This window comes from Bombus fervidus, chromosome 10, assembly GCF_041682495.2.
Source record: "Bombus fervidus isolate BK054 chromosome 10, iyBomFerv1, whole genome shotgun sequence".
Classification (NCBI taxonomy): Eukaryota; Metazoa; Arthropoda; class Insecta; order Hymenoptera; family Apidae; genus Bombus; species Bombus fervidus.
In genome coordinates, this window is record NC_091526.1 from 2,209,522 (window position 1) to 2,220,395 (window position 10,874).

At 32.1% G+C, this 10,874-nt stretch overlaps 1 long non-coding RNA gene across 1 annotated transcript; it reads left to right on the forward strand.

The window, feature by feature from the left end:
- Positions 1-439: 439 nt before the first annotated feature.
- LOC139991458 (uncharacterized) lies at positions 440-1,780 on the forward strand. The gene is made up of 2 exons (XR_011800848.1): positions 440-517; positions 589-1,780. It is a non-coding gene; the product is annotated as an uncharacterized lncRNA (long non-coding RNA).
- Positions 1,781-10,874: the final 9,094 nt, after the last annotated feature.

Genomic DNA, 10,874 nt, shown 5'->3' on the forward strand with positions numbered 1-10,874 from the left:
TGTTACTGATCGGCTGAAGTAGTACGATTTTTAAAACATCATCGCAACTGACTATAATTATTTGTTTAAAATATCAATATTCATTTTCGTTTTCACTAGTAATTTTAACTTATATAAATATACTTGTGTTTATATTTATTTGATTTCATATATTGTTAGGTTATTCGGCTGTTTATCTAAATAGATTAATTAAATTGTTGAAGTTAATTTATATGATTTTTTTAAAGAATGATCTAACTAATCATAAAATAAATAAAATTTAAGCTCGACTCGATTCTTAATTATTCATTATGTATGCCATAGCCTAACATTGTATGATTGGTAGAAAATAGCCAAAAATACTCAGTATGTGAACCAATCACGATTGATTACTATACTTGCCATTAGCCAATCTGTGCATCATTACAGCTCCGCTATCAGCCAATTCCCTACGGGCATGGTCTAGAGAACAATATGGCGTCGAGTAATAGGACGTCTTACGTGCCGTATCTTCTAATTTCAAAAAACCCGTAAATCCGTAAGTACTTAGATGTATGTGTTTACAAAATGACTGTAGTAAAATATATGTTTCGTCTAATCTTGCGATAGTGTTTTCAGATGGCCGGATCTCAGGATACACGGAGGAGAGGCTTCCAAGATCTTCTGCGTAGGAGCATTCTTTCCACCATTGTGGGGCAGTATACTAGCGTTTCCTACCAGAATAAGACGTGTTTGTGACATTAGTGTCGTTCTTCAAATGAGTATTTTTATGTAGTGTTATGTGTCTGAGTGCGTTGTGCAACTCCGCTTCATTTTTCGTTTTTTTATCATTATTCATAATTTATCACGTTTACATCGTATTGTGATAGCATTTTCCATCGACACGTTTATCTTCACTAGGAAGTCCAATATATGTTAGAAATTTTGGTGCATCGAATTTTCCGTAAGTAATTTCGTTAACTGTTTCTAAAATTATTTCGTATTTTATTTATTCGTTAATGAGTCTTCGGTCATTACCTCAGTCAGTGCCTCCCACACCGACCCCCTTTGTTATCGTGAGAGAAAAAACATGTCTATTGAGCGGGCACCTGGGCCGTTAGAATTTTAAATGTCACGGATTAAAATATTAATTTATTCATTTATTTGTTACTCTTAATTCATTTATTAATTTTGTTTCATCTCTGGATTAAAGATTTTATTAATTCTTGTTATATATTCAATTTAGTTCTTTCAACTATATAAAATGTTGTTCGGTCTTCTAAGTCGTTAGCTCATTGATTTTTAGCAGCACTAATTATTTATTTTTCTTCATTCATTTCGAATCTTCATTAACTTCTTACTGTATTAATTCACTTCTTTAGTTATTTTCTTAAAAACGTTGTTACAATTTATTTTATTTCTTATATTTTCGAGTCATTTTTGGTTTTTGTTATTCTTTGGTATTCTCTAGTTGTCAAGAAGTAGAAGAAAGGAATTCCCTGCTTCTTGAATAGCTATTATGGATCAGATTTTAATGCGTTTATTCTATTTATTTAATGACCTTCCTAATTTGACAAGAATTTTCCTTGACTAATCTAGATTTTTTATTTTAATTTTTCTGAGACAACCTTAAGGTGCTTAGTGGTGGCTCAACTACAAATTACACGCTCATGGATGGTCCAGTTGCTTCAACGTTACATATTATTTGTATTAAAAGAACCTATGGGCAAAATATAGTATGTAAGGAAGATGTACGTTATGTGTACGTATTATTGCACTGGGGGATGCATTCCTTAACTGGACTTGATTCCATTGCACGTTCGCACGAAAGCATCTATTTACCCCATGGCATAGTTAGTTTTATGTATTGTGCACAAGACTCTTGTATTTATTATATTTATTTATTTCTCCATATCCATAATTTGTGAGTGTGTCTAACATTTGCTGTGAATGATCTCTTGTACAAATATGACAAAAATAAATTACACGTTTACTTAATCAGTGTTGAACAATATCGTTTAGTTTCTATTGCATGATATATTTCATTGATTATTCTGTGTATTTGTTCAATGGTTACATGTTTATTCCTGAATCAGGCGTTCCAGGTTGGAATGAAAGAAAATAAGACATAAAGAAAAGAAACAACCAAAGAAAACTTAAACACAGAGTATTATAAACTAAACATAAATTTAATTAATTACAATTAATGCTGTCATACAGCACCTACAGCCTCCTCAAACATGCGTCTATCATACAAACCCGACTCAGTCAACTACCTTTCATCCAGCAAGACTGTAATTCTTGCTAAGTCGACAAAGAAAATGTTGCATGCATATTGTTGCTTTTAGATTCACATTCAACCAGTAATAATGGCAATGGTTGCTTTGTGTCAAATTTGGTTATATCAGCTATTGTTTTTATCTGATGGTTCAGCATTTGCAGTTCTTCTGCTATGCTTTTGAAATAAGTTTTCGAGTGAAGGCCTTTAATGACAATTTTACGGTTCCTTTCAATTTTACTTTGATATGTATTATATCCAGCATATTTATCTTTAAGTACCTGAGTCACTTTGTGAAATGTGTCAGGAATACTTGTCTGTACCTTGACTTGATTTAATTTTAGCTGTTGATTTCTGCGTTGTCATGTAGGGGTTGACTTTAAGAGATAATTCTATTATCTGTGCATTCATATAGATAGGAGGTGATTTAGCAGTTTTAGTTGTTGCTGAGATTTGTGGTTCTATGGTCATTTCCTTTAAGAGCAAATTGAAGGAATTGTTGAAATGAGTTTTGTATCGCAAGGAAGCAAATGAAATTTTGAAATGCGAAAATAATATAAAAACACTGGATTAGTATAATATCAAATTGTTTTGCAGGAAAACAATTTATTATTTAATATAATTCACTCCATTCTGTTGAGTTAATCAACAAGTCAAAGTTAATGTCAAGTTAATTCAGTAAATTAATATAAAATATGTAAATTATTTATTTATTGCTACATTCCATTATATTAAAAGCAAATTCATTATGGTTCTTCCCATATTTTATATTTTTATTATGATTGATAAAATATTTGCAGTTGTATGTTTATATGATATTTTCGTTTCATTTTTATCTATAAAACACATAAAGGTTTGTATAAAGACTTGCATAGTTATCTAAATTGAAAGAGTTATTAAAGCCTGTATTGTTGTTACTTCTAATAATATTTATCTTAAAATATGAAACTGATTGATTTATATAAGTTATTTCTGTACATACTATATCATACATCGTATTACAGGTGGTAATATACATTTTGAGGATTTAAATTTGGAACATTCTTACTAATCTGTTAAAGCTTAATGTCAAAGTAAGCTAGCCAACATTTTATTTACTAAAAAATTGAACAGAAAGTTAATCGGTAAGTAACAGAATTATGCTTTTAAAACATTATATAGTTTAATAACTTTGATTACTTGCGCTCTAAATAAACTGATTCAAATGTCTATTTATTTAAATATTTCATCCGTAATTGAGAAGTAAAATAACAGAACATTTATATATACAATTATATATACAAAATTTTTTATTGTAATTACAGTGGTGGTCACACATTAAATTAATCTAAATGTTCATCTTTCGCTAAATTGTGTACTTGCAGACGAGTCTCCTCTCTGGCCGAGAATAGCCTTCTCTAGGCCTTTGCCATACTTTGACGAGTGCGAATTTTGAGCCAAACCTGAATATCACGAGTCTCACTCGTGGTCTTAATCTCGAGCTAAGTATGTGTCTCGAATAGTGTCTTTTTCCTAAATACTGGCGCGGCTATCTCGTACTCAGTCGCATGTTTCAAATTCCGACACTCTGTTTCCGCCGCTTCGGCTCCTTTCCCGACCATTCGGGCGCATCGTTTGAACCCGGATTCTTCCGAGTTAAATGGTATGGCAAGAGACAAGCACACGACGTTTCATAGCCTTCTGAAATTCTCGAGGTATTTACGCCTCTGAACCTAGTCCCTATACCCAACTCTTGTCCTGTCAAGGTTGACCCATTACCATTGTACAGCCACATCGGTTACGTTACGTTGTGTTGCGATGCGTTACGTGAGTGACACAGCGTAGGTTGTAGATTAATTACAATCTGTAACTCACAGTTACACGCACACTCAAATGGATTTCAGTGGTAAGATTTGCGCAACACTTTCTTTTAACGAAATAAATAATAAATCATTTAATATAAGTTAACTTCTTTCAATAAAATTATTTAAAAATTAAATTAATAAAATAAATTTCAATAAAAGCACAAAACAGTTAGCTAGGAGGGATATTTATTCATATAATTATTGTATATATTGTGAACAATTTCATTTATTCATAAGTTATTAGTATAGGTAATTGTACAAATATTTTACGTTTCTAAAATTTTATAGATATAAAATATAGAATACAAAGAAAAAAATACAAAATAAGAATGAAATATATAATATGGACGAAGTAGAGAAAATGAATAAAATGCAAAATCAAATAAAATATAAGGCCAGTTTAACAGTCGGTATTATCACTATCATCCGTTTCATGGAGTTTAAGAACATGAACGTGTTCCTGTGGTATTGGTTCCTTTTTGTACATACTATTCTTGAAAAGTTGTAGCATTTCGTTAGTTATTGAGTTAGTTATAACATTTCTGAAATCTAATCGGATTTTGCTCAATGGAGTAACGTTTGTATTTCGTTCACTGAGAAGAAAAAGATCTTCCCATATTTGTATCAGAATCGGGCATAGACAAACACAAAATTGTCAATTTGGAAATGTTTACTTCTTTGTTTCCCCCACTGGAAACTTTTAGTTTAAGTAATTTTATTCCAAAATTATGAAATATTAAGTTTCAGATCATTTTGTTCTTTAGTTTGTGGAAATTGGAATGCTTAACAAGTACCATTCATGCAAACACTCTTGTTTATTAACTTTTGCTTGAAGTTTATCGATATACGAATCGATATACGATATCGGTATACGAAATACGACGCTGTTCCTGTGGAAAAGTATACAACGATAAAACTGGTGAAAACGTAAGTACATGCTTCGAAGAACATGAGAGCCACATACATTCGGCCATAGCAGAGCATCAAAAGAATACCAGACACAAGAAGATCTTATTTGATCTCGAAATCATAGGCGCCAAAACTAGAGGACATTTTTTGCGAAAATACAGGGAATCCATAGAAATATTAAAAAACCTAGATATGCACATAAACAGTTGACAGAGATGCAGACCTTTAACGCTATTTCGCTTAAAGCACCTTGTTCCTACCTTTTCCTATCTTTTAATTATTCATCTGAACAATTTCAAAGTCTCGTTACCAGATTACTGATGCGCAACACGAGCTGTTTGTCGGATTATGAGGGAAGATATACAATGTATGAAGAATATATACGCATGACTGCACATCAATGTCGATACGTTTTTAGACCTCTGTAATGTCGAAACATCAGGAAGCAGTATCTCCAGGAAAAGTATCCGATTCGAAAGCTTGAAACAACGCTAAGGAATTTGATTCTGAAAGCCTCAATATGACCTAGTTCAAAGTATGTATGGAGTTTCCAAAAGAATATACGAAACGTGTCGGTAAAAAGTAATTTTCAAGAATTTTTTGCATTAATCGTCGATCATTGTCTCAATGCCAATGTTGTCTCAAATCCTTCGATGTTTGGGTTGCCTTGTAAATAAAAAGAGAAAGTAAGCTAACACCATTGCTGTATATAATTAACTAGGGCCGAGAGCGTAACAATAGGAAGGAAGGAGATCTGGCAAATGAAAGTTTTAAAAGATTCTTCTCTTACTGTGGATATACATACATAATGCAATAAATTACGAAAGTACTCAAACGGTAATCTGTTCCTTTTGCTAATGCATGACTCTTTCTTAACATAGATATTGTTTCTCAATAAAATTCTTTAATCAATGATATCAATCTCTCTAATCAATGATATCAATTTGTACGATGTACCAATGTGTAGATATAAAAAGATTCTTTATTATCTCACGAAGAATTATTTTTTCTACTCTTATTATTAGTTTTAATTTCCTTTAGCGCTCACATTCTGATTTATTTGAAATATTTATTTGAAAAATTTTAAATAAGAATATTATTTATTGACAGTTCTCAATTTTTTGTTGTAAATTATTGAAAATGTGTGACATCTTTTATTTATAAGTTAATACATGTTATTATAGTAACGTGCTACTGTGATTAAAGGATTACAATATAAATGGTTTTGATATAAAGGATCCAATATATAGAGGGATCGGAAACCAGTCAGTGTAAATCACAAAATATCTTAACGAAGATCATTAACTGTCTAGAGAATGGACTGTAAAGAAATGTTGAAAGTAACTACTATTAACACGTGAAGAATAATTTATATTTACATTTATTACATTTATTACATTTAATACATGCAGAAACTGGTTATACGAAAGATTGCTATTAGTATTTTAAGATTAAAAAGAATATGGTTTTATTTGTTAAATACTGACTTATGTCACGTGTTTACCGAAAATTTGGCAAATCAATCCATGTACTCATCTGAATCATCATTTTTCGTACTACTTGTTGTATGATTTTGATGTTTGGTGATCTGATCGATTCGATTTGGTGATTCTGTTTGATGTTGTCAGATTTCTATAATCTGGTAATATGGACGTATGAATTTCATAAAATACAACGTGTGTTTTCTTTTAATTTTTTTTTACGATTATGTTCTGTATACACAATGTCCTGTACAATGTTCGATAAATTTGCAGGCCTTTCTTTTGTAATATTTACTTCATAAAATAGAAAGTCATTTTCTAAAGCTCTTTTTACAAAAATTATTATCTTAGCCATTTTATATTCAGTTAGTTTACCTTACGTTCATGAGACTTAATTTTTCTATCAAAACAGTAACTTTCAAGATTTTTAGTTGAGAAAAACTCTTCCTTCTCTTTTCGTTTTAGCAACAGTAGCGAATGGTTTCGAGACTGGTATTTTTAATTAAATTGTTGTAAAATTTTAGAATCATTAGATTAATTTGTTTAATCACGTAATAACGAGCGGATTTATTTCGCCATGCAAGTCTCTATAGTGCAATAAATCGGGTATGAATCGGATGCGCCACTTGAAAATGCATGGAACTTCAAGAGCTAGAGATCGTAATGACACCAAGACGCGTTCGTCGATAGAAATTAAGCTTTTCTTCGTCTCGTATCTTGTAATTATTAGTCAAATTTAGTTTATTATAAATTGAAGTACTGCACTCATGCGTATAAAATTCTGAAATTGCTGGGTATCTTCAATTTGAAGCTTTTTGGAATTTGAACTTGTTCTTGTTTTGAACTTGTTGTAAGTGATACATATTCTCCTAATTCTTCCTTGCGATTAATTCAAATCCTTATACAGTAACTTCCCTTGTACGTTAGTTTTGCTTTTCTTTGTAACAGTTTGACCAGTAATAAGGGCATTTATTTTTTGATCATTCATGATTACACAGTACTTCATCTGCATTTCAATGTAAACTGCAAAGAATCTCATATGACTCGCATAAACGAATCTCAAATGGACATGATTCTGCGAATTTTTATTGCCCACCTGAGAGTAAAACTTACCGAACTTACTTTCAAATTGACATACAATTTGAAGGTAATCTCAAGAAACTGTCGGAAGAAAAACCAGAGAGAAGATTTCCTCTCTGGCACAACCTTGTGCTGATTGTTTCCTTGTATCGTAGACGCGGTACAGAATAGACACGACATGCGATGCTTTTTTGTGTCCCACGTTTTGGGTGTTACCCACTTACCACACGTAACGTTATCGTTTTAAAATCTGCTATTTCGTCCGATTTGGCCGAAATTTTGCAAATAGCTTCATTTTACATCGAAACAACGTTCGCGAGAAGGATTTTTGGCGATTCGAATGTCAAGATCCAAAATTTTGTGAAAAATGCTTTACCATTTTAGCGCTGCTCTCTGTAATTTTGAAAACTTCCATGCTTTGATCTGCTTGAAATTCTGACAATAGGCACCTTTTAAAACCAAGACAGCAAAAACAATATTTACGAGAAGGATTTTTGATGGCTTAAAATTTACGATTCGAAATATTACGAAAAACGTTTTACTACTGTAATGTCACTTCCTGTGTTACCGACACAGCGTACGATAAGATTACAATACTGGTTAAAATAACAGAAAACAGAGCTTTCGTAAACACTTACTTAAGATACTTCTAAAGAACTGTTTAAGTTACTTACATTCGAAATGTTTATGCTATATTTCATTCCTATTTCCTATTTTCTATCTTTTATGTGCATTCACTTAAAACTGTACCTTCAGAGATTATATGTAGTATATATATATTATATGTAGTAGTGCGTTGTTTATATTTATCATACACTTTTTGAATTTGTTATTTAAATCTGTTGGTTATATCCATCAGTTGAGTCTTTATTTAACTACTTCTTTCATACTTTTATATTATAAAACTATGAAATATAAAAATATTATAATCTAGTCAACATAAAATTGAATTCGCTTAAAGGATTTGTCACGTGATTTAGAGACTATTCAATATTATTTATTTAACAAATATATATATAGGTTACTCAAGGATTAAAATGGATCATATAAACTTACTTTCCCTTGCTAAGAAATTAAGTGATCACGAGACGACAATCGAATGACAGGAAATTCAATAAATTCCAAGAGAAAAATGGTGTGTGAAACACAAAAAACAAGTGATTTGTGTCGAAGAAAAAGAAGGTTTAGGCCCTTTTCGATGTCGCAAATGTGAGAAATATGATCATATTGCAATACATTGTTGTTGTTATTATCTAGTTTATTATATTACATCACATTGTGCATTTTATGTGAAAATAGGTTGCCAACTGGTTAATAACATACGCTTTTGTATGTCGCTTTCCTTTGAACGAATGAAACGTGATCGATAGCTAAAGAATTTCTTCTGAAACAATTATGGACAGGTTTCAGTTTGTAGAGAAGTTTGTACTATGCAACAGCAATCTTTGTTGTAGTTTCTTTTGGTTTCTTCATTTTTTATTTCATGTGTGTGTATGTGAATGTCGGAATATACAGCGATCAGAAAATGTACGTTGTTAATGTTAGATAGCGTTTGACCACGTTTAATAACATCTTAAGAATAATTAATGTGTGTGCGATTTTCTTTTTATTTTTTTTTTATGGACACCCGCGCACAGAACGATCGTGGTGCATATATAAGATTTGTAGAAACATTGTTTGTATGTGCTATTATTTACTAATTGTTTATGAAGGCAAAAGATCAGAAGATCATTAATCCTCTGTACTCAAAAATTCCATGAGGGTTTAATCTGCGATGTTTCTCTTCATCTGCAGGATGGTTTACGTCTTCAAGTCTTCAAATGACATAATCTTCTTCTTTACGACTTGTACGAGGTAAGCTGCTGCCCGTGTAACGTTCGATTTGAAGATCCCTGTGCATCCTGCCGCTTAGGTTGACCTATTTTCGTTCGTGTAAGAAGGATCAATCGCATCAATATTTAATTGTCAATAACTAAAAAACGAAGCCAAAAGCGCAATTTCTTCATTTTTGATTTTCATTGTATTTTAGCTCGATGGATCACCTCTTAAATTTTTTTACACCTGTAACCAAATGTGTAGCCCTCGACGGGGAAATACGTTCGGTCGTCTTGAAATAATCGTAGAAACTGATGGATGCAAAATTGAACGAATTTGCGGAGAGAATCATGAATTCTTGATGTGATATGTATGATATCTATGATTGATATATACCTACATATACTGAAAAATATCACCAATATTAGATATCGTATTTCATAGAGTTTAGTTTAGATCTCATTAAATTGGCCGCCGTGGCGTACAGTTAAGATTCAGTCTGCTGGAGTATTATCATCTAAAGTCGCTACCTAAGTCTGAACCTTGATGACACATTTATGGTTCCGGCTATTGACTCGTACAATACTCTTGAAAATGCGTTAGCCTTGACACGTGCATTTTCTCTATAGAGGAGTCGACAATAACATACGTATGCAGTTATATCAGATTTTTATTGATTTACACGTAAAAGGTATTCAATTAATATGTACTACGATTAAATTATAAACAATTATATGGTTTATTAATAGTGAATATAAACTTCCACATTCCGTTATATTTCAGTCACGAATTCTTTATATTAATACCGTCATTAAACTTGTATGAACAAATTGGATATGTTTAGGAATTTTAATTACCTGCAAATGTAAGAAACATATATAATCGAAAGTAACTATGTGATATTACAGCGACGATAGTCGCCGAATACAAAATGATACGATTCGCTCGCCGTTTCGGGAAGGACTGGTGAATCCCTATGAAGGAAGCGGCCTCCTTGCCATCCTCCGCGTAGACACGATCATATAAACAGGTCTCGACACTCGCTAGGGAAAACCGTCGGAAAATTGAGCTGTGAAAAATCAACATGGAAGACAACAAAGTTCTCGTTCTTACGAGATCGACAGGGATAAGTAGAGTGTCTCTGTCTCTGTATCAGATATTCATAGCATCTCACGCATGCAAAGAACAAGAAATTTCTTCTCTTTCACGTTGATTTTTTGCAACTAGTTTCGACTCGGTTTTCAGACGATTTCCCCTATGCTTCGGTATACGAGTGTCGAGACCTGTTTATATAATCCTGCACGTGGATGCTTTTACATGGCATAATACACGTCCATTCCAGGCATTCTCAGTAAGGTGTGTGGGCCGATACGGAGAGAGCCGTTTGATAACATTGACATTGATTCTAAGACACATTTTCTTCCATAAACATTTTCTATTTCTATAACACACGTTGATATATATTACTAAAAACAATATTTTCGAACAAACACTCGATAGAGAAAGGCA